The sequence below is a fragment of the Ranitomeya variabilis genome, chromosome 3, assembly GCF_051348905.1.
Source record: "Ranitomeya variabilis isolate aRanVar5 chromosome 3, aRanVar5.hap1, whole genome shotgun sequence".
Classification (NCBI taxonomy): Eukaryota; Metazoa; Chordata; class Amphibia; order Anura; family Dendrobatidae; genus Ranitomeya; species Ranitomeya variabilis.
The window spans coordinates 196,586,053-196,611,725 of record NC_135234.1 but is presented as its reverse complement, the minus strand read 5'-3'; positions in this window follow the sequence as shown (position 1 = coordinate 196,611,725).

Here is a 25,673-nt window from a genome sequence, read left to right as displayed (position 1 = left end):
TCAGAAGTCGCCGATAGGGTTGAGCGACTTTCATTTTTTTAAGATCGAGTAGGGTTTTGGGAAACCCGATTTTGTCCAGAGTCGAGTCGAGTGCAGTCGGCCGATTATCGCTAAAAGTCGGGGATCGACCGAAACACGAAACCCAATGCAAGTCAATGGGGAAGCATAGTCGGCAGTGAGTGGAGGCCAGGAAAACACCTACAGTGCCCATTTTAATGCCAAAAACATCCATTCTTGTTTCTGAAGCTTGCCAATCTTAATTAACTGTATAATAATAGTTGGGCATAGGGAATTGGGGGAAAGTTGTGGGGGGAGTAGGGCTGGCTCAAGTTTTTCGTGGGCCCAGGAAATGCGGACTACGTCACGGCGGTGTTGCAGGGAAAGGTAAGTATTTAAAAGTTGCAAGTGCTGTGATCCTGAGCAAGCAGGGGGGGCCCACTCGTTCGCATTGCCACTGGCACAGGGCCCCTCAAAGTACGGCGGTGTGTTTGCATGGCGGGGGCGCCTCCCACCAGCAGCGACACTTTTGCGTACTCTGAGGGGCCCTGTGCCAGTGACGTCGCCAACGAGTATGCCCCCCCACCTGATGAAGGAACCTGCACTTTCATCTGCACCTTCCTCTTTGTCCCTGTGTAAGGTGGTATAACATGCGGGAAGGGGAACCTTACTTTCAGCAGGGACAGATTCTGGCTGTGTAGAGTACAAGGGGAATGTAGTGGTCTAGGTCAATGTACCAGCAGACTCATTTAGCAGTGGCTGGGCAATGGGCAGGATGAGGAGGAAACAGATATAGGGCCAAAGAATAAAGTAGGCTACATGCAGTTCAAAATTGGTAACAGGACTAAACAGGCGGCATTGCTTTGTTCAGTGGAGTAGCAAACCCAAGAGCAGCAGACACTGTTTCAAGGGCCTAACCACACTAGTAGGCCAAATGCAGTTTAATATCTGATAGTATAGGGCGAAAGCCAGAATGTGGAAGCTCAGCTTTGTTCAGTTGAGGACAACACCAGGGAGGGGCAGACACCTTTAGTAGGCCGGAAAAGCCTATTGCATTTTTTAAAATGGTAATTTGGAGCAGAAGGTTGAAGCTCAGCTTTATTTAGTTGAGGGCAACACCAGGGAGGGGCAGAAGCCGTTAGTAGGCCCTAACCACCATTTTTTTTTTTTTTAAAACCACTTAATGAGAGCCGGAAGGTTGAAGCTCAGCTTTATTTAGTTGAGGACAACACCAGGGAGGGGCAGAAGCCGTTAGTAGGCCCTAACCACCATTTTTTTTTTAAAACCACTTAATGAGAGCCGGAAGGTTGAAGCTCAGCTTTATTTAGTTGAGGACAACACCAGGGAGGGGCAGAAGCCGTTAGTAGGCCCTAACCACCATTTTTTTTTTAAAACCACTTAATGAGAGCCGGAAGGTTGAAGCTCAGCTTTATTTAGTTGAGGACAACACCAGGGAGGGGCAGAAGCCGTTAGTAGGCCCTAACCACCATTTTTTTTTTTTTTAAAACCACATAATGAGAGCCGGAAGGTTGAAGCTCAGCTTTATTTAGTTGAGGACAACACCAGGGAGGGGCAGAAGCCGTTAGTAGGCCCTAACCACCATTTTTTTTTTTAAAACCACATAATGAGAGCCGGAAGGTTGAAGCTCAGCTTTATTTAGTTGAGGGCAACACCAGGGAGGGGCAGAAGCCGTTAGTAGGCCCTAACCACCATTTTTTTTTTTAAAACCACATAATGAGAGCCGGAAGGTTGAAGCTCAGCTTTATTTAGTTGAGGACAACACCAGGGAGGGGCAGAAGCCGTTAGTAGGCCCTAACCACCATTTTTTTTTTTAAAACCACATAATGAGAGCCGGAAGGTTGAAGCTCAGCTTTATTTAGTTGAGGGCAACACCAGGGAGGGGCAGAAGCCGTTAGTAGGCCCTAACCACCATTTTTTTTTTTAAAACCACATAATGAGAGCCGGAAGGTTGAAGCTCAGCTTTATTTAGTTGAGGGCAACACCAGGGAGGGGCAGAAGCCGTTAGTAGGCCCTAACCACCATTTTTTTTTTTAAAACCACATAATGAGAGCCGGAAGGTTGAAGCTCAGCTTTATTTAGTTGAGGACAACACCAGGGAGGGGCAGAAGCCGTTAGTAGGCCCTAACCACCATTTTTTTTTTTAAAACCACATAATGAGAGCCGGAAGGTTGAAGCTCAGCTTTATTTAGTTGAGGGCAACACCAGGGAGGGGCAGAAGCCGTTAGTAGGCCCTAACCACCATTTTTTTTTTTAAAACCACATAATGAGAGCCGGAAGGTTGAAGCTCAGCTTTATTTAGTTGAGGGCAACACCAGGGAGGGGCAGAAGCCGTTAGTAGGCCCTAACCACCATTTTTTTTTTTAAAACCACATAATGAGAGCCGGAAGGTTGAAGCTCAGCTTTATTTAGTTGAGGACAACACCAGGGAGGGGCAGAAGCCGTTAGTAGGCCCTAACCACCATTTTTTTTTTTAAAACCACATAATGAGAGCCGGAAGGTTGAAGCTCAGCTTTATTTAGTTGAGGGCAACACCAGGGAGGGGCAGAAGCCGTTAGTAGGCCCTAACCAAAGTTGAAGGCCAAATGCAGTTTAATTTCTGATACTATAGGCCGAAAGCCAGAAGGTGGAAGTTCCGATTTAGACAGTGGAGGACAATTTGAATTAGGGACTGCAGACAGACTTAGTAGGCTGTCCCCTGTGGACCATGCATCCACCACATTAACCCATTGCGCCGTAATGGACACGTAATCTTCCGTGGCCATGCCTACAGGTCCATGCGTCTGTTGTCAGGTGCACCTTTGTACTCACAGATTGCCAGAGTGCATGGACAATGCGGTCTTCTACATGCTGGTGGAGGGTTGGGATGGCTTTTCTCGCAAAAGAAGTGTCGACTGGTTAGCTTGTAGCGTGGTACAGCGTAGTCCATCATGGCCTTATTAATAGTAAATAAAATATATAACTAGGCTCTATGAACTTTTAAATAGGTTCCAGGGGTACACGGGCAGCATTGGTGTGGTCAGTGGAGGAGTATTGCAAGTAGGGGCTGCAGACAGGCTATCAAAGGCCTAAAATAACAAACAGTAGGCAGTCATGGCAGTTTTACATCGGTTACATGGATACACAGGCAGGCACTCCAGGCAGCATTGTGCTCAGTGGAGGAGTATTGCAAGTAGGGGCCGCAGACAGGCTATCAAAGGCCTAAAATAACAAACAGTAGGCAGTCATGGCAGTTTTACATCGGTTACATGGATACACAGGCAGGCACTCCAGGCAGCATTGTGGTCAGTGGAGGAGTATTGCAAGTAGGGGCCGCAGACAGGCTATCAAAGGCCTAAAATAACAAACAGTAGGCAGTCATGGCAGTTTTACATCGGTTACATGGATACACAGGCAGCTAGGTGGTGAGTGGAGGAGTATTTAAAGTAAGGACCGCAGACAGGCTATCAAAGGCCTAACATAACAAACAATAGGCTCATGGCAGTTTTACAGCGGTTACATGGATACACGGGCAGGCAGCTTGGTGGTGAGTGGAGGAGTATTTAAAGTATGGACCGCAGACAGGCTTCGAAGGCCTAACACAATAAAATGGGCTGGCTGTAGGCACTTTAAAATTGGTTCCAGGGGTACACGGGCAGCAGTGGTCTGGTCAGTGGAGGCCTAGTGGAAGGAGGGACCGCAGACAGGCTTCGAAGGCCTAACACAATAAAATGGGCTGGCTGTAGGCACTTTAAAATTGGTTCCAGGGGTACACGGGCAGCAGTGGTCTGGTCAGTGGAGGCCTAGTGGAAGTATGGACCGCAGACAGGCTTCGAAGGCCTAACACAATAAAATGGGCTGGCTGTAGGCACTTTAAAATTGGTTCCAGGGGTACACGGGCAGCAGTGGTCTGGTCAGTGGAGGACTAGTGGAAGTATGGACCGCAGACAGGCTTCGAAGGCCTAACACAATAAAATGGGCTGGCTGTAGGCACTTTAAAATTGGTTCCAGGGGTACACGGGCAGCAGTGGTCTGGTCAGTGGAGGCCTAGTGGAAGGAGGGACCGCAGACAGGCTTCGAAGGCCTAACACAATAAAATGGGCTGGCTGTAGGCACTTTAAAATTGGTTCCAGGGGTACACGGGCAGCAGTGGTCTGGTCAGTGGAGGACTAGTGGAAGGAGGGAGCGCAGAAAGGCTTCAAAGGCCTAAAATAACAAACAATAGGCTCATGGCAGTTTTACAGCGGTTACATGGATACACGGGCAGGCAGCTTGGTGGTCAGTGGAGGAGTAGGGACCGCAGACAGGCTATCAAAGGCCTAAAATAACAAACAATAGGCTCATGGCAGTTTTACAGCGGTTACATGGATACACGGGCAGGCAGCTTGGTGGTGGTGAGTGGAGGAGTATTTAAAGTAGGGACCGCAGACAGGCTATCAAAGGCCTAACATAAAAAAACAATAGGCTCATGGCAGTTTCACAGCGGTTACATGGATACACGGGCAGGCAGCTTGGTGGTGGTGAGTGGAGGAGTATTTAAAGTAGGGACCGCAGACAGGCTATCAAAGGCCTAACATAACAAACAATAGGCTCATGGCAGTTTTACAGCGGTTACATGGATACACGGGCAGGCAGCTTGGTGCTGAGTGGAGGAGTATTTAAAGTATGGACCGCAGACAGGCTTCGAAGGCCTAACACAATAAAATGGGCTGGCTGTAGGCACTTTAAAATTGGTTCCAGGGGTACACGGGCAGCAGTGGTCTGGTCAGTGGAGGCCTAGTGGAAGGAGGGACCGCAGACAGGCTTCGAAGGCCTAACACAATAAAATGGGCTGGCTGTAGGCACTTTAAAATTGGTTCCAGGGGTACACGGGCAGCAGTGGTCTGGTCAGTGGAGGCCTAGTGGAAGGAGGGACCGCAGACAGGCTTCGAAGGCCTAACACAATAAAATGGGCTGGCTGTAGGCACTTTAAAATTGGTTCCAGGGGTACACGGGCAGCAGTGGTCTGGTCAGTGGAGGACTAGTGGAAGTATGGACCGCAGACAGGCTTCGAAGGCCTAACACAATAAAATGGGCTGGCTGTAGGCACTTTAAAATTGGTTCCAGGGGTACACGGGCAGCAGTGGTCTGGTCAGTGGAGGCCTAGTGGAAGGAGGGACCGCAGACAGGCTTCGAAGGCCTAACACAATAAAATGGGCTGGCTGTAGGCACTTTAAAATTGGTTCCAGGGGTACACGGGCAGCAGTGGTCTGGTCAGTGGAGGACTAGTGGAAGGAGGGAGCGCAGAAAGGCTTCAAAGGCCTAAAATAACAAACAATAGGCTCATGGCAGTTTTACAGCGGTTACATGGATACACGGGCAGGCAGCTTGGTGGTCAGTGGAGGAGTAGGGACCGCAGACAGGCTATCAAAGGCCTAAAATAACAAACAATAGGCTCATGGCAGTTTTACAGCGGTTACATGGATACACGGGCAGGCAGCTTGGTGCTGAGTGGAGGAGTAGTGCAAGGAGTGTCTGTCCCAGTACTCCCAAAATATAAATAGATGTTAATGTCTCGCAAAACAACCAAAACAAAAAAAAAGATGGCATACTTAGGTACAGGGGTGGGCTCATCTGCTGTGTTTCTGACATAGTAATTTGGCAGTAACTATTTAATGGTGCCAATATAGGACACAGACACAGACTACTTTAAGTTGCATCATAGATGTCTACAAATTTGTATTGTCAGTGCCAGACATTGAATGATGTCAGCGAATAGACTAAAGATTGGTGGAGCTGTGCGACATAATTTTGCACGTAGTAGAGCCCAGTTTGAGCTGGGGTAGGGGGGAACTCTCTTGAGGCCGGCGGGACCGCCCCAGGGCCACTCATGTTACAACGGTGTGTCTGACGTTGGGTGCGCACCACCACCGCCAGAGACACTACATTGTACTATGAGGGACCCAGTAGCAATGCCGTCAACCAAAAGCGAGCACACCCACCTCTTCAGACAAACAGCAGTCTCACGGGTGCTTGCGCCAAGTCGCGATACCACGGCCCCGTGTGGGGAGTTTGGCCATTTAGGGAGGTGTAAACATGTCGTATGCTGTACAATCTGCAGCAGCAAATTAGACATTAGAAAAGTAATTCACAGGCAAGAGCTTTTCATAGGAAAGCTAGGTGTCGGCCGGGCAAGGTGGGGCAAAAGATTTTGAAATCCAGTTGTGGTTCATTTTAATGAATGTTAGATCGTCAACATTTTGGGTAGCCAGACGAGTCCTTTTTTCGGTTAATATTGACCCTGCAGCACTGAATACTCTTTCTGATAGGACACTTGCTGCCGGGCAAGCAAGCTCCTGCAATGCATATTCTGCCAATTCTGGCCAGGTGTCTAATTTGGAGGCCCAGTAATCAAATGGGAATGACGGTTGAGGGAGAACATCGATAAGGGATGAAAAATAGTTAGTAACCATACTGGACAAATGTTGTCTCCTGTCACTTTCAATTGATGCAGCAGTACCTGTCCTGTCTGCGGTCATAGCAAAATCACTCCACAACCTGGTCAGAAAACCCCTCTGTCCAACGCCACTTCTGATGTGTGCACCCCTAACACTCCTAGTCTGCTGCCCCCTGGAGCTCGTGTGAGAACGATCACGTGCGCTGTGTGCTGGGAATGCCTGAAGCAAACGGTCAACAAGAGTTGATTGTTTGGTTGCTAATATTAGTTCCAAGTTCTCATGTGGCATAATATTTTGCAATTTGCCTTTATAGCGTGGATCAAGGAGGCAGGCCAACCAGTAATCGTCATCGTTCATCATTTTCGTAATGCGTGTGTCCCTTTGTAGGATACGTAAGGCATAATCCGCCATGTGGGCCAAAGTTCCACTTGTCAAATCTCCGGTTGTGATTGGTTGAGGGGCAGTTGCAGGCAAATCTACGTCACTTGTGTCCCTCAAAAAACCAGAACCCGGCCGTGACACGCAACCAATTTCCTGTGCCCCCGTGAAAGTTTCCGCATTAAAAATATACTCATCCCCATCATCCTCCTCGTCCTCCACCTCCTCTTCGCCCGCTACCTCGTCCTGTACACTGCCCTGACCAGACAATGGCTGACTGTCATCAAGGCTTCCCTCTTCCTCTGGTGCAGACGCCTGCTCCTTTATGTGCGTCAAACTTTGCATCAGCAGACGCATTAGGGGGATGCTCATGCTTATTACGGCGTTGTCTGCACTAACCAGCCGTGTGCATTCCTCAAAACACTGAAGGACTTGACACATGTCTTGTATCTTCGACCACTGCACACCTGACAACTCCATGTCTGCCATCCTACTGCCTGCCCGTGTATCCTCCCACAAATAAATAACAGCACGCCTCTGTTCGCACAGTCTCTGAAGCATGTGCAGTGTTGAGTTCCACCTTGTTGCAACGTCTATGATTAGGCGATGCTGGGGAAGGTTCAAAGACCGCTGATAGGTCTGCATACGGCTGGCGTGTACAGGCGAACGTCGGATATGTGAGCAAAGTGCACGCACTTTGAGGAGCAGGTCGGAGAACCCAGGATAAGTTTTCAATAAGCACTGCACCACCAGGTTTAAGGTGTGAGCCAGGCAAGGAATGTGTTTCAGTTGGGAAAGGGAGATGGCAGCCATGAAATTCCTTCCGTTATCACTCACTACCTTGCCTGCCTCAAGATCTACTGTGCCCAGCCACGACTGCGTTTCTTGTTGCAAGAACTCGGACAGAACTTCCGCGGTGTGTCTGTTGTCGCCCAAACACTTCATAGCCAATACAGCCTGCTGACGCTTGGCAGTAGCTGGCCCATAATGGGACAACTGGTGTGCAACAGTGTCATCTGCCGATGGAGTGGTTGGCCGACTGCGTTCTGTGGAAGAGCTGTAGCTTCTGCAGGAGGACGAGGAGGAGGAGGAGGGGGTGCGAACGCCTACAGCCAACTGTTTCCTAGACCGTGGGCTAGGCACAACTGTCCCTAAATTGATGTCGCCTGTGGACCCTGCATCCACCACATTCACCCAGTGTGCCGTGATGGACACATAACGTCCCTGGCCATGCCTACTGGTCCATGCATCTGTAGTCAGGTGCACCTTTGTACTCACAGATTGCCTGAGTGCATGGACGATGCGCTGTTTAACATGCTGGTGCAGGGCTGGGATGGCTTTTCTGGAAAAAAAGTGTCGACTGGGTAGCTCGTATCGTGGTTCAGCGTACTCCATCAGGGCTTTGAAAGCTTCGCTTTCAACTAACCGGTAGGGCATCATCTCTAACGAGATTAGTCTAGCTATGTGGGCGTTAAAACCCTGTGTACGCGGATGCGAGGATAAGTACTTCCTTTTTCTAACCAGAGTCTCATGTAGGGTGAGCTGGACTGGAGAGCTGTAGATCGTGGAACTTTCGGGTGTGCCGGTGGACATGGCAGACTGAGAGACGGTTGGAGACGGTATTGTTTCCGCCGGTGCCCTACATGCAATATTTCCTCCTACAAAACTGGTGATTCCCTGACCCTGACTGCTTTTGGCTGGCAAAGAAACCTGCACAGATACTGCCGGTGGTGCGGAAAATGGTGGCCTTACAGTGACGGAAGGGATGTTGCGTTGCTGACTAGCTTCATTGGCCGAGGGTGCTACAACCTTGAGGGACGTTTGGTAGTTAGTCCAGGCTTGAGAATGCATGGTGGTTAAGTGTCTATGCATGCAACTAGTATTTAGACTTTTCAGATTCTGACCTCTGCTTAAGCTAGTTGAACATTTTTGACAGATGACTTTGCGCTGATCAGTTGGATGTTGTTTAAAAAAATGCCAGACTGCACTCTTCCTAGACTCTGATCCCTTTTCAGGGATTGCAGACTGAGCTTTAACCGGATGGCAACGCTGTGCTCCAACAGGTTTTGGCTTTGACACGCGTTTTGGTCCAGATACGGGCCCGGCAGATGGAACCTGTTGCGATGTTGATGCCTGCTGCGGCCCCTCCTCCACCTCCGCTTCTGAACTACTGCCGCCTGCACCCTGTTCCCCCAATGGCTGCCAATCGGGGTCAATAACTGGGTCATCTATTACCTCCTCTTCGAGCTCGTGTGCAACTTCGTCTGTGTCACTGTGTCGGTCGGTGGTATAGCGTTCGTGGCGGGGCAACATAGTCTCATCAGGGTCTGATTGTGGATCTGTACCCTGAGAGGGCAATGTGGTGGTCTGAGTCAAAGGAGCAGCATAGTACTCTGGCTGTGGCTGTGCATCAGTGCACTCCATGTCAGAATATACTTGTAATGGGCATGGCCTGTTAAATGTTTCACTTTCTAAGCCAGGGACGGTATGTGTAAAGAGCTCCATGGAGTGACCCGTTGTGTCGCCTGCTGCATCCTTCTCTCTTGTTGTAGTTTTTGCTGAGGAGGACAAGGAAGCGACTTGTCCCTGACCGTGAACATCCACAAGCGACGCGCTGCTTTTACATTTACCAGTTTCGGAAGAGGAGGCAAAAGAGCTAGAGGCTGAGTCTGCAATGTAAGCCAAAACTTGCTGTTGCTGCTCCGCCTTTAAAAGCGGTTTTCCTACTCCCAGAAAAGAGAGCGTTCGAGGCCTTGTGTAGCCTGACGACGAAACTGGCTCCACAGCTCCAGACTTAGGTGGAATATTTTTATCCCCACGACCACCTGATGCTCCACTACCACTACCATCATTACCAGCTGACAATGAACGCCCACGACGACCTCTTGCACCAGACTTCCTCATTGTTTTAAAATCTTAACCAAAGTAACTTTATTTGTTGCTATCAAACAACTTACACGGTGAGCTATAACTTCAGTATGATTTCAATATCCCTTAACAGGTTGGTGAGACCACAAGGAAAATCAGGCACAATGTTACACACTCTGTTTTCTGTGGCACAAAATCACAGAGATGACACACACGCAGGACTGTCACTCAAGCACTAATGTCAATATTAATCTCCCACCTAATTTATTTTTTTTTTTTTCTCAGGGAGACTTTAGAAACCAAATAATATTAAAAAAAAAAAAAAAAAAGGCTTTCTATGGCCCACAATTAGAGAGAGAGAGGTGGCACAACCAGGAGTCAAGACTGGCGCACAAGCTGAAAGGGCAATATTACTCTCCCACTGTTTTTTATGTTTTTTTTGTTTTTTTCAGGGAGACTTTAGAAACCAAATAATATTAAAAAAACCAAAAAAAAAAAAGGCTTTCTATGGCCCACTGAATGAGAGGGAGAGAGGTGGCACACCCAGGAGTCAAGACTGGCACACAAGCTGAAAGGGCAATATTACTCTCCCACTGTTTTTTTAGGTTTTTTTTGTTTTTTCAGGGAGACTTTAGAAACCCAATAATATTTAAAAAAAAAAATAAATAGGCTTTCTATGGCCCACTGAATGAGAGGGAGAGAGGTGACACACCCAGGAGTCAAGACTGGCACACAAGCTGAAAGGGCAATATTACTCTCCCACTGTTTTTTTAGGTTTTTTTTTTTTTTTCAGGGAGAATTAGAAACCAAATAATATTAAAAAAAAAAAAAAAATAGGCTTTCTATGGCCCACTGAATGAAAGGGAGAGAGGTGGCACACCCAGGAGTCAAGACTGGCACACAAGCTGAAAGGGCAATATTACTCTCCCACTGTTTTTTTATGTATTTTTTGTTTTTTCAGGGAGACTTTAGAAACCCAATAATATTTAAAAAAAAAAATAAATAGGCTTTCTATGGCCCACTGAATGAGAGGGAGAGAGGTGGCACACCCAGGAGTCAAGACTGGCACACAAGCTGAAAGGGCAATATTACTCTCCCACTGTTTTTTTAGGTTTTTTTTTTTTTTTCAGGGAGAATTAGAAACCAAATAATATTAAAAAAAAAAAAAATAGGCTTTCTATGGCCCACTGAATGAAAGGGAGAGAGGTGGCACACCCAGGAGTCAAGACTGGCACACAAGCTGAAAGGGCAATATTACTCTCCCACTGTTTTTTTATGTATTTTTTGTTTTTTCAGGGAGACTTTAGAAACCCAATAATATTTAAAAAAAAAAATAAATAGGCTTTCTATGGCCCACTGAATGAGAGGGAGAGAGGTGGCACACCCAGGAGTCAAGACTGGCACACAAGCTGAAAGGGCAATATTACTCTCCCACTGTTTTTTTAGGTTTTTTTTTTTTTTTCAGGGAGAATTAGAAACCAAATAATATTAAAAAAAAAAAAAATAGGCTTTCTATGGCCCACTGAATGAAAGGGAGAGAGGTGGCACACCCAGGAGTCAAGACTGGCACACAAGCTGAAAGGGCAATATTACTCTCCCACTGTTTTTTTATGTATTTTTTGTTTTTTCAGGGAGACTTTAGAAACCCAATAATATTTAAAAAAAAAAATAAATAGGCTTTCTATGGCCCACTGAATGAGAGGGAGAGAGGTGGCACACCCAGGAGTCAAGACTGGCACACAAGCTGAAAGGGCAATATTACTCTCCCACTGTTTTTTTAGGTTTTTTTTTTTTTTTCAGGGAGAATTAGAAACCAAATAATATTAAAAAAAAAAAAATAGGCTTTCTATGGCCCACTGAATGAAAGGGAGAGAGGTGGCACACCCAGGAGTCAAGACTGGCACACAAGCTGAAAGGGCAATATTACTCTCCCACTGTTTTTTTATGTATTTTTTGTTTTTTCAGGGAGACTTTAGAAACCCAATAATATTTTAAAAAAAAAAAAAGGCTTTCTATGGCCCACAATTAGAGAGAGAGAGGTGGCACAACCAGGAGTCAAGACTGGCGCACAAGCTGAAAGGGCAATATTACTCTCCCACTGTTTTTTATGTTTTTTTTGTTTTTTTCAGGGAGACTTTAGAAACCAAATAATATTAAAAAAACCAAAAAAAAAAAAGGCTTTCTATGGCCCACTGAATGAGAGGGAGAGAGGTGGCACACCCAGGAGTCAAGACTGGCACACAAGCTGAAAGGGCAATATTACTCTCCCACTGTTTTTTTATGTATTTTTTGTTTTTTTCAGGGAGACTTTAGAAACCCAATAATATTTAAAAAAAAAAATAAATAGGCTTTCTATGGCCCACTGAATGAGAGGGAGAGAGGTGGCACACCCAGGAGTCAAGACTGGCACACAAGCTGAAAGGGCAATATTACTCTCCCACTGTTTTTTTAGGTTTTTTTTGTTTTTTCAGGGAGACTTTAGAAACCCAATAATATTTAAAAAAAAAAAAAAGGCTTTCTATGGCCCACAATTAGAGAGAGAGAGGTGGCACAACCAGGAGTCAAGACTGGCGCACAAGCTGAAAGGGCAATATTACTCTCCCACTGTTTTTTATGTTTTTTTTGTTTTTTTCAGGGAGACTTTAGAAACCAAATAATATTAAAAAAACCAAAAAAAAAAAAGGCTTTCTATGGCCCACTGAATGAGAGGGAGAGAGGTGGCACACCCAGGAGTCAAGACTGGCACACAAGCTGAAAGGGCAATATTACTCTCCCACTGTTTTTTTTATGTATTTTTTGTTTTTTTCAGGGAGACTTTAGAAACCCAATAATATTTAAAAAAAAAAATAAATAGGCTTTCTATGGCCCACTGAATGAGAGGGAGAGAGGTGGCACACCCAGGAGTCAAGACTGGCACACAAGCTGAAAGGGCAATATTACTCTCCCACTGTTTTTTTAGGTTTTTTTTGTTTTTTCAGGGAGACTTTAGAAACCCAATAATATTTTAAAAAAAAAAAAAGGCTTTCTATGGCCCACAATTAGAGAGAGAGAGGTGGCACAACCAGGAGTCAAGACTGGCGCACAAGCTGAAAGGGCAATATTACTCTCCCACTGTTTTTTATGTTTTTTTTGTTTTTTTCAGGGAGACTTTAGAAACCAAATAATATTAAAAAAACCAAAAAAAAAAAAGGCTTTCTATGGCCCACTGAATGAGAGGGAGAGAGGTGGCACACCCAGGAGTCAAGACTGGCACACAAGCTGAAAGGGCAATATTACTCTCCCACTGTTTTTTTATGTATTTTTTGTTTTTTTCAGGGAGACTTTAGAAACCCAATAATATTTAAAAAAAAAAATAAATAGGCTTTCTATGGCCCACTGAATGAGAGGGAGAGAGGTGGCACACCCAGGAGTCAAGACTGGCACACAAGCTGAAAGGGCAATATTACTCTCCCACTGTTTTTTTAGGTTTTTTTTGTTTTTTCAGGGAGACTTTAGAAACCCAATAATATTTTAAAAAAAAAAAAAGGCTTTCTATGGCCCACAATTAGAGAGAGAGAGGTGGCACAACCAGGAGTCAAGACTGGCGCACAAGCTGAAAGGGCAATATTACTCTCCCACTGTTTTTTATGTTTTTTTTGTTTTTTTCAGGGAGACTTTAGAAACCAAATAATATTAAAAAAACCAAAAAAAAAAAAGGCTTTCTATGGCCCACTGAATGAGAGGGAGAGAGGTGGCACACCCAGGAGTCAAGACTGGCACACAAGCTGAAAGGGCAATATTACTCTCCCACTGTTTTTTTATGTATTTTTTGTTTTTTTCAGGGAGACTTTAGAAACCCAATAATATTTAAAAAAAAAAATAAATAGGCTTTCTATGGCCCACTGAATGAGAGGGAGAGAGGTGGCACACCCAGGAGTCAAGACTGGCACACAAGCTGAAAGGGCAATATTACTCTCCCACTGTTTTTTTAGGTTTTTTTTGTTTTTTCAGGGAGACTTTAGAAACCCAATAATATTTAAAAAAAAAAATAAATAGGCTTTCTATGGCCCACTGAATGAAAGGGAGAGAGGTGGCACACCCAGGAGTCAAGACTGGCACACAAGCTGAAAGGGCAATATTACTCTCCCACTGTTTTTTTATGTATTTTTTGTTTTTTTCAGGGAGACTTTAGAAACCCAATAATATTTTAAAAAAAAAATAAATAGGCTTTCTATGGCCCACTGAATGAGAGGGAGAGAGGTGGCACACCCAGGAGTCAAGACTGGCACACAAGCTGAAAGGGCAATATTACTCTCCCACTGTTTTTTTAGTTTTTTTTTTTTTTTCAGGGAGACTTTTGAAACCAAATAATATTAAAAAAAAAAAAAAAAAAAAAATATAGGCTTGCTATAGCCCACTGAATGAGAGATAGCGCACACACAGCAGTGGCACACAAGCCCTGACTGAGGCCAATATTTTTCTCCCACTGATTGATGTAGTGTTTCTGTGTTGAGGTAGATTTTAGAACACAAATCACGGAAAAAATAAATAGGCTTTCTATGGCCCACTCAGTGAGAGATGGCACACACAGGGATGGCACTGTAGCAGAAATGCCAATCTTAATCTCCCACAAAAAAAAAACAAAAAAAAAAAAAAAACTGTCCTACAATTACTATCTCCCTGCAGTAATGTAAGCCAGGTATGGCAGGCAGCAATAGGAGTGGACTGATGCACAAATTAAATAAAAAGTGTGGACAAACAAAAAAGATAGCTGTGCAGAAAGGAAGGAACAAGAGGATATGTGCTTTGAAAAAAGCAGTTGGTTTCCACAGTGGCGTACACACAGCAATACAGCTATCACGGAGCCTTCTAGGGCAGCCCAATGAGCTACAGCGCTGAGGGGAAAAAAAAAAAAAAATAGCTTCCACTGTTCCTGCACACCGAAGGTGGTGTTGGACAGTGGAAATCGCTGCAGCACAAGCGGTTTGGTGGTTAGTGGACCCTGCCTAACGCTCTCCCTGCTTCTGATGAAGCGGCAGCAACCTGTCCCTAAGCTCAGATCAGCAGCAGTAAGATGGCGGTCGGCGGGAACGCCCCTTTATAGCCCCTGTGACGCCGCAGACAGCAAGCCAATCACTGCAATGCCCTTCTCTAAGATGGTGGGGACCAGGATCTATGTCATCACGCTGCCCACACTCTGCGTTCACCTTCATTGGCTGAGAAATGGCGCTTTTCGCGTCATTGAAACGCGACTTTGGCGCGAAAGTCGCGTACCGCATGGCCGACAAGCACAGGGGTCGGATCGGGTTTCATGAGACGCCGACTTAGCCAAAAGTCGGCGACTTTTGAAAATGATCGACCCGTTTCGCTCAACCCTAGTCGCCGACTTTTGGCAAAGTCGGGTTTCATGAAACCCGACCTGACCCCTGTGTGGGTTCGGCCATGAGGTCGGCGATCTTCTGAATCTGGTATCGGAATTCTGATACCGAGTTCCGATATGTTTGCGATATCGGAAATCTGTATCGGAATCCACATTTAAGTGTAAAATAAAGAATTAAAATAAAAAATATTAATATACTCACCTCTCCGACGCAGCCTGGACATCGCCGCTGGTAACCGGCATCTTCCGTTCCTAAGAATGGCGCTTGAAAGATCTTTCGATGACGTCACGGCTTGTGATTGGTCGCGGCCGCCCACGTGACCGCTCAGCGACCAATCACAAGCCGTGACGTAATTTTCAGGTCCTAAATTCCTCATTTTAGGAATTTAGGATATGAGAATTACGTCACGGCTTGTAATTGGTCGCTGAGCGGTCACGTGGGCCGCCGCGAACAATCACAAGCCGTGACGTCATCAAAAGGTCCTTCACGCGCTCATTCTTAAGAAGGAAGGCTGCCGGAAAGAAGCAGGGCGCGTCCGAGGGTGAGTATATACCTAATAGGAATATACTCACCCTCGGCTTCTTTCCGGCAGCCTTCCTTCCTTCCCACGTGACCGCTCAGCGACCAATCACAAGCCGTGACGTAATTCTCTTGTCCTAAATTCCTAGAATGAGGAATTTAGGACCTGAAAATTACGTCATGGCTTGTGATTGGTCGCTGAGCGGTCACGTGGGCCGCCGCGACCAATCACAAGCCGTGACGTCATCTAAAGGTCTTACAAGCGCCATTCTTAGGAACGGAAGATGCCGGTTACCATCGGCGATGTCCAGGCTGCGTCGGAGAGGTGAGTATATCAATATTTTTTATTTTAATTCTTTATTTTACACTTAAATATGGATCCCAGGGCCTGAAGGAGAGTTTCCTCTCCTTCAGACCCTGGGAACCATAGTATCCCATTGCACTGCATTGGGTTTCGTGTGTCGGCCGACCCCGACCCCGACTTTTTTATAGGATCGGCCGATTTCACTCGACCCGACTTTTGAGAAAGTCGGGTTTCGTGAAACCCGACCCGATCCTATAAAAATAAAAGTCGCTCAACCCTAATCTGGAGGCCTTCCTAGCAGCTATGATGCAGGTGTTTGATGATCCTAATTGTTGCTTCAGCTACACTGATGGCTCTACGTCAGGGTAAGTGTTCTGTTGCAGAATATGCCACAGAATTCAGATGGTGGGTGATCGATACTGAATGGAATAATGCTACAAAATTATCTTTTTTTTAATAACGGACTCTCCAGTGCACTCAAAGATGAACTAGCCCGAGCCAATGCTCCCACAAATTTTGATGTCTTCATTTTCCATTGTATTCGTATAGACACCTGATTATCAGGAAGAAGATTGGGAAAGTAGCATTCAATCTGGACCTGTAACAGTAAGGCCATGTGCACACGTTCAGGATTTTTTGCGTTTTTTTTGCGTTTTTTCGCTATAAAAACGTGATAAAAATGCAAAAAAACCGCTTACATATGCCTCCTCTTATTTACAGGGTATTCCGCATTTTTTGTGCAAATGTTGCATTTTTTTCCGCGAAGAAATCGCATAGCGGAAAAAAAAGCAACATGTTCATTAAAAATGCGGAATTGCGGGGATTCCGCACACCTAGGAGTGCATTGATCTGCTTACTTCCCGCACGGGGCTATGCCCACCATGCGGGAAGTAAGCAGATTATGTGCGGTTGGTACCCAAGGTGGAGGAGAGGATACTCTCCTCCACGGACTGGGCACCATATAATTGGTAAAAAAAAAAGAATTAAAATAAAAAATAGTGATATACTCACCCTCTGATGGCCCCCGAAGTGTTCCCGCCTCTCCGGTGCATGCTCTCTCTTCCGTTCCTATAGATGGTGTGGTTCAGGACCTGTGATGACGTTGCTGTCTTGTGATTGGTCGCGTGACCGCTCATGTGACTCACGCGACCGATCACAAGCCGCGACGTCATCGAAGGTCCTGAACCACACTGGCATCTATAGGAACGGATTCCGCTGAGGAGATTGGCTGTCTGCAGAGGGTGAGTATAACCATTTTTTTTATTTTTTTTATTATTTTTAAACATTCTATCTTTTACTATAGATGCTGTATAAGCAGCATCTATAGTAAAAAGTTGGTCACACTTGTCAAACAGTATGTTTGACAAGTGTGACCAACTTGTCAGTCAGTTTTCCAAGCGATGCTACAGATCGATTGGAAAACTTTAGCATTCTGCAAGCTAATTACGCTTGCAGAATGCTAAAAAAACGGAAAAAAAATGCAAAAAAAAAATGCGGATTTCTTGCAGAAAATATTTCCGGTTTTCTTCAGGAAATTTCTGCAAGAAATCCGGATGTGTGCACATACCCTAATTGTTTTCCTTCTGCTTCAAACACCAGTCCCAGAGACTTTGAGATAAAGAACCCTCACATATCTGATGTTGTTGAATCCATGCAGGTTGACAGCCTGTTAAAATGTGAAAGTACTGAGAGAAAAGAAATGAGACTTCGGGAAATTCAGCGTTTCTATTGAGGCAAGTCTGACCACTTTCTCATCAATTGTCCTTCTCGACTATGTAAAACAGTGGCAGTGGTAGAGAATCACAACTTTTCCAATGAAGAATCGGTCTTGACTGAACCAGCACCTCCAGTGAATGTCGTCATTCATTCAATTGCACCCAACATTAAAAAAGAAAACAAGAACTCTCATTGCTTCATTTCCATAAAGTTTGAAGTTGATTCTCAATGGATTTCCATATCTACGATGGATGATTCAGGAGCAAACAGAAATTTTATGGACATTTCTTTCACAAAGGAACATGGGGTAAAATTTTAAAACAGACTTTCATCTATTATTATGGAAACTGCTGACTGATCTCCACTAAATTCAGCACCAGTGAGTCAATAAACTGGAACCCTTAGCGGTCATTACGATACCTAATCACCAGTGAGGTTTTATCCTTCTTACTAATCTCATCTCCATATTTTTCAATTATCCTGGGGTTGCCATGGTTACAGTATCAAAATCCCACAATCAAATTCATCTTCTGTACACTCCCCACAATCTTCACCAAATGACGAGGCTGTAAAGGATACAGAACAATCTTCTAAAGTAACATCTCTATATAAAGAATTTGCAAATGTGGCAAGAAAAATGCAGACACAATCCCTCCTCATCAGCCATATGATTGACCAATTTATCTACTGCCTGGAGAAGCAAGTCCCTTCAGAAATATTTACAGTGGGTAGAGCGGGAATTAAAAACACTCAAGGAATACACAGATTACAGTTTTAGCTAAAGGGTTTGTTCATTCATCTTTTTCAGTAGTAGGTGCGTCTATATTTTTTGTCAAGAAGAAAACTGCTACCTTAAGACTACAGTTGAGCAAACCTTTTAAGGTTCTGTTTGGATCGGCGAATGTCCCAATGTTCGCCAAACTGTACGACGAACAAACCTGAACCACATTGACTTCAATGTGAGGCAAAACCACACACATAGACATCACCTTCAGGGGGAGGGTAAAAAGCTGCCAAAACAGCTAAAATTAGGGGCAAACATTAAGAAAAGTTGCATCAATCGACCCATCAATTGCATTTGAAATAATAAAAAAAATTATGTAGGTTTCCCTGTATTTTTGATAACCAGCCAAGGCAAAACAGACATCTGCAGGTTGCAACCCTCAGCTACCAGCATTAGCAAGGCTGGATATTAAGAATAGAGGGGTCCTCAAGCTGTTTTTTAATTATTAAAATAAAATAATAATAATAATTTTTAAAAATGGTGTTAGATCCCTCCCCATTTTTGACAATCATCTAAGCTAAAGCTGACAGCTGGAGGATAGTATACTCAGGGCCATAGACATTGCCCCCAGCCTAAAAATATCATCACACAGCCACCCCAGAATAGATGCAACAATTCTGGCACTTTGCCTGGCTCTTCCCACTTACACTGTGGCGGTGGCAAATGGGGTTCATATTTATGGTTTTGATGTCACCTTTCTATTGTCCAGAAAATACAAAGTGACATCAACCACATATTTCTGAAACCCACTTGCCACTGCCACAGGGCAAGTGCAAAGAGCTAGAATAGATGCTGTGGGCTACTATTTTTAGACTGGGGAGGCAATATCCATCTCCCCTTACCAGCTTGAGAATTCTAGCTGCCAGCTTTAGTTTGACTGGTTGTCAAAAAAGGGGCGACTCCACTCCTTTTTTTTATATTATTTAAATAATTAAAAATACAGCATGGGGACACCTCTATTTTTGGTAATCAGCCTTGCTGAAGCTGACAGCTGAGGGTTGCAACCCACAGCTGTCAAATTTGCCTGGATGGTTATCAAAAATACAGGGGAACCCAATGGCGGTCCCCAATTTTAATAACCAAGAGAGGTTATGTATATGGCTGTGAGCTGATATTAATAGCCTGGGAACCTTTATGAATATTTTCTCTTGCCTAGAATATTAACATCAGCCCTCAGCCGGCTGCTTTCCCTATACTGATTATGAAAATTATGGGGGACCACCACACTTTTTTTTATAACTTTTTTCATTGTTAGCAAGAACAGTAAGGTCACCTGCTGTTATGATCCTTAGTGGTTGAGGATCACAAATTACTCCAGCTAAGTAACAAACATAGGACAAGCTCTAGGGAGGTGGCAAACTGGACTGACCGCAAATCTGAACCTATCCAAACACACTAGAAGTAGCCGGTGAACGTGCCTAAAAAATTCCTAGACGTCTCGAGCCAGCCTGAGGAACTAGCTACCCCTAAAGAGAAAGAAAGACCTCGCTTGCCTCCAGAGAAATAATCCCCAAAGATATAGAAGCCCCCAACAAATAATAACGGTGAGGTAAGAGGAAGGCACATACACAGGGGTGAAAGCAGATTCAGCAAATGAGGCCCACTAATACTAGATAGCAGAAAATAGAAAAGGGAATCTATGCGGTCAGTAAAAAACCCTTACAAAATATCCACTCTGAGATTTCAAGAACCCCCACACCAACTAACGGTGTGGGGGGAGAAACTCAGTCCCCTAGAGCAACCAGCAAGCGAGGAAATCACATTTTAGCGAGCTGGACTAAAAACATAATGAACGCTGATAATCAAAAAATGATCAAACAAAAACTTAGCTTGTCTTGGAGAGACTGGGAGCAAGGTAGACACAAGGAATCTGAAAAGCACTGAATACATTGATAGCAGGCAAGGAACTGAGTATCCAGGTGGGCTAAATAGGAAACCAACCAAGGATAACGAACCAGCTGATGCTGCAACCTGCAGAAAGACAACACTACACAGTACCGCTTGTGACCACTAGAGGGAGCCCAAAAATAGAGTTCACATCAGTACCCCCCCCCTTGAGGAGGGGTCACCGAACTCTCATCAAGACCCCCAGGGCGATCAGGATGAGCCGCGTGGAAGGCACGAACCAAATCGGCCGCATGAACATCAGAGGCGACAACCCAGGAATTATCCTCCTGACCATAGCCCTTCCACTTAACCAAATACTGCAGCCTCCGTCTAGAGATACGAGAATCCAAAATCTTCTCCACCACGTACTCCAATTCGCCCTCGACCAGCACCGGAGCAGGAGGCTCAACAGAAGGAACCACAGGTACCACATACCTCCGCAACAAAGACCTATGGAACACATTATGAATGGCAAACGATGCTGGGAGATCCAAACGAAAAGACACCGGGTTAAGGATTTCCAAGATCTTATAAGGACCGATAAACCGAGGCTTGAACTTAGGAGAGGAGACCTTCATAGGAACGAAGCGAGAAGACAACCACACCAAGTCCCCAACGCAAAGTCAGGGACCCACACAGCGACGGCGGTTGGCAAAGAGCTGAGCCTTCTCTTGAGACAGCTTCAAATTGTCCACCACATGATTCCAAATCTGATACAACCTATCAACCACAACATCCACTCCAGGACAGTCAGAAGGCTCCACCTGACCCGAGGAAAAACAAGGATGAAACCCCGAATTACAAAAGAAAGGAGAAACCAAAGTAGCAGAACTAGCTCGATTATTAAGGGCAAACTCGGCCAACGGCAAAAAAGTAACCCAGTCGTCCTGATCAGCAGAAACAAAACATCTTAAATAAGTCTCCAAGGTCTGATTAGTTCGCTCGGTTTGGCCATTCGTCTGAGGATGGAAGGCCGACGAAAATGACAATTCAATGCCCAACTTAGCACAAAAGGTCTGCCAAAATCTAGACACAAACTGGGATCCTCTGTCAGAAACAATGTTCTCAGGAATCCCGTGCAAACGAACCACATTTTGAAAAAACAGTGGAACCAACTCGGAGGAGGAAGGCAACTTAGGCAAGGGCACCAAATGGACCATCTTAGAAAAACGATCACACACCACCCAGATGACAGACATTCTCTGAGAGACAGGGAGATCTGAAATAAAATCCATGGAAATGTGCGTCCAAGGCCTCTTCGGGACAGGCAAAGGTAACAGCAAACCACTGGCTCGAGAACAGCAAGGCTTAGCCCGAGCACAAATTCCACAAGACTGCACAAAGGAACGCACATCCCGCGACAAGGAAGGCCACCAAAAAGACCTGGCCACCAAGTCTCTGGTACCAAATATTCCAGGATGGCCCGCCAACACCGAAGAATGAACCTCGGAGATGACTCTGTTGGTCCATCTATCCTGGACAAACAGTCTCTCCGGTGGACAGCGATCAGGTCTATTCGCCTGAAACTCTTGCAGCACACGTCGCAAATCTGGGGAGATGGCAGACAAAATCACCCCTTCTCTAAGAATACCAGCCGGCTCTGAATCTCCAGGAGAGTCAGGCACAAAACTCCTAGAAAGAGCATCAGCCTTCACATTCTTCGAACCAGGCAGGTACGAAACCACAAAATCAAAAAGAGAGAAAAACAACGACCAACGAGCCTGTCTGGGATTCAGCCGCTTGGCCGACTCGAGATAAATCAAATTCTTGTGATCAGTCAAGACCACCACACAATGCTTAGCTCCCTCGAGCCAATGTCGCCACTCCTCAAATGCCCACTTCATAGCCAACAACTCCCAATTACCGACATCATAATTCCGCTCGGCAGGCGAAAACTTTCTTGAAAAGAAAGCACATGGCTTCATCACAGAGTCATTCTCTGCGACAAAATAGCCCCCGCTCCAATCTCGGAAGCATCAACCTCAACCTGGAAGGGAAGTGAGACATCTGGCTGACATAAGACTGGAGCTGAAGAAAACCGGCGCTTCAGCTCCCGAAAGGCCTCCACAGCCGCAGAGGACCAATTAGTCACATCAGAACCTTTCTTGGTCAAATCCGTCAAGGGCTTAACAACACCAGAAAAATTAGCTATGAAGCGACGGTAAAAATTAGCAAAACCCAAGAACTTCTGAAGACTCTTAACCGATGTAGGCTGCGTCCAGTCATGAATAGCCTGAACCTTGACTGGGTCCATCTCAATAGTAGAAGGAGAAAAAATGAAACCCAAAAAATAAATCTTCTGGACTCCAAAAAGACATTTTGAGCCCTTCACAAATAAAGCATTGTCACGCAGGACCTGAAAGACCATCCTGACCTGCTTAACATGAGACTCCCAATCATCCGAAAAAAACAGAATATCATCCAGATACACAATCATAAACTTATCCAGATATTCACGGAAGATGTCGTGCATAAAGGACTGAAAGACTCAAGGAGCATTAGAAAGTCCAAAAGGCATCACCAGGTACTCAAAATGGCCTTCAGGCGTATTAAATGCAGTTTTCCATTCATCACCCTGTTTTATACGCACAAGGTTATACGCACCACGAAGATCTATCTTGGTGAACCAACTAGACCCCCTAATGCGAGCAAACAAATCAGTTAACAATGGCAAAGGATACTGAAATTTGACCGTGATTTTATTCAAAAGGCGATAATCAATACAAGGTCTCAGGGAACCATCCTTCTTAGCCACAAAAAAGAATCCCGCACCAAGAGGGGAGAGGACGGGCGAATATGTCCCTTCTCCAAAGACTCCTTTACATAACTCCGCATGGCAGCATGCTCCGGCACAGATAAATTGAAAAGTCGTCCCTTAGGAAACTTACTACCAGGAATCAAATTTATAGCACAATCACAGTCCCTATGAGGAGGTAGAGAATTGAGTTTGGGCTCCTCAAATACATCCTGGTAGTCTGACAAAAACGTAGGGACTTCAGAAGGAGTGGACGAAGCAATTGACACCACAGGAGCGTCACCATGTATTCCGTGACAACCCCAACTTGACACAGACATAGCTTTCCAATCCAGGACTGGATTATGAGTCTGCAACCATGGTAGACCCAACACGACAACATCATGCAAATTATGCAATACAAGAAAGCGAATCACCTCCTGATGAACAGGAGTCATGCACATGGTCACTTGTGTCCAGTACTGAGGTCTATTCGTAGCCAATGGCGTAGAGTCAATTCCCCTTAGTGGAATAGGGAATTTTAAAGGCTCCAAATCAAAACCACAGCGCCTGGCAAATGACCAATCCATCAGACTCAGGGCAGCACCCGAATCTACAAAGGCATTAACCGGGTAAGATGACAGGGAACAAATCAGGGTAACAGACAAAATGAACTTAGGCTGTAAAGTACCAATGGTGACAGATTTATCAACCTTTTTTTTGCGCTTAGAGCATGCTGAGATAACATGAGCTGAGTCACCACAGTAAAAGCACAACCCATTTTGCCGTCTATAATTTTGCCGTTCACTTCTGGTCAGAATTCTGTCACATTGCATAGATTCAGGTGTCTGTTCAGAAGACACCGCCAAATGGTGCACAGGTTTGCGCTCCCGCAACCGCCGATCAATCTGAATGGCCAGAGTCATTGACTCATTCAGACCTGCAGGCGTAGGGAACCCCACCATGACATTCTTAATGGCTTCAGAAAGACCTTCTCTGAAATTTGCAGCCAGGGCACACTCATTCCACTGAGTAAGCAGCGACCATTTCCGAAATTTCTGGCAGTACACCTCTGCTTCATCTTGCCCCTGCGAGAGGGCCAATAACGCTTTTTCAGCCTGGTTCTCAAGATTAGGTTCCTCATAGAGCAATCCAAGGGCCAGAAAAAACGCATCCACACTGAGCATTACAGGATCCCCTGGCGCCAATGCGAAGGCCCAATCTTGAGGGTCACCACGCAAAAAGGAATTAATAATCCTAACTTCCTGAACGGCATCACCAGAGGAACGGGGTTTCAAAGAAAGAAACAACTTACAATTGTTCGTAAAATTTAGGAACCTAGATCTATCTCCAGAAAACAACTCCGGAATAGGTATCCTAGGCTCAGTCATAGGACTGTGAACAACAAAATCCTGAATACTCTGAACTCTAGCAGCAAGATGATCCAGACTGGAAGCCAAGCTCTGGACATCCATGTCAGCAGCTGAACTCAGAGCCACACCAAGATTAAGAGGAGGAGAGAAGCTAGCACAGCAGCTAGACACACGGCAACAACAAGAAAAAAAAAAAAAACAATTCTCAAGGCTTCTTTTCTCCTGCTTCTGACATGCAATTAACACTTTGCGGGCCGGCTGTACTGTTATGATCCCTAGTCGCTGAGGATCACAAATAGATCAGCAAGTGATTAAACTAAGGACGAGCTCTAGGGAGATGGTAACTGGACTGATCGCAAATCTGAACCTATCCAAAACAACTAGAGGTAGCCGGTGAACGTGCCTAAAAAATTCCTAGACGTCTCGAGCCAGCCTGAGGAACTAGCTACCCCTAAAGAGAAAGAAAGACCTCGCTTGCCTCCAGAGAAATAATCCCCAAAGATATAGAAGCCCCCAACAAATATTAACGGTGAAGTAAGAAGAAGGCACATACATAGGGATGAAATCAGATTCAGCAAAAGAGGCCCACTAGTACTAGAAAGCAGAAAATAGAGCAGGGGTCTATGCGATCAATAAAAAACCCTTACAAAATATCCATCCTGAGATTTCAAGAACCCACACACCAACTAACAGTGTGTGGGGAGAAACTCAGCCCACTAGAGCAACCAGCAAGCGAGGGAATTACATTTTAGCAAGCTGGAACAGAAAATATGATAAACACTGCTGATCAAAAAATGAGCAAACAAAACTTAGCTTATCCTGGATGGACTGGGAGCAAGGTAGTCAGAAGGAATCTGAGTAGCACTGATTACATCGACAGCCGGCAACAAGAGGAAGTAAAACAGAGCTATATAGGAACCTCCCAGAGGATAACGAACCAGCTGATAGCCAGAGACCAGCAGGATAACAGGCAAAGCCACCAGGGGGAGCCCAAAGCAAAAGTCACACCATACCACCAGTGACCACAAGAGGGAGCCTGAACACAGAGTTCACAACACCCAAAACGACAACATCATGCAAATTATGCAGAACAAGAAAGCGAATCACCTCCTGATGTACGGGAGTCATGCACATGGTCATTTGCGTCCAATACTGAGGCTTATTCTCAGCCAATGGCGTAGCATCAATTCCCCTCAGAGGAATAGGAAATTCCAAAGGCTCCAGGACAAAACTACAGCGTCTGGCAAACGACAAATCCATCAGATTCAGGGCAGCACCCGAATCCACAAAAGCCATAACCGGGTAGGACGACAAAGAAC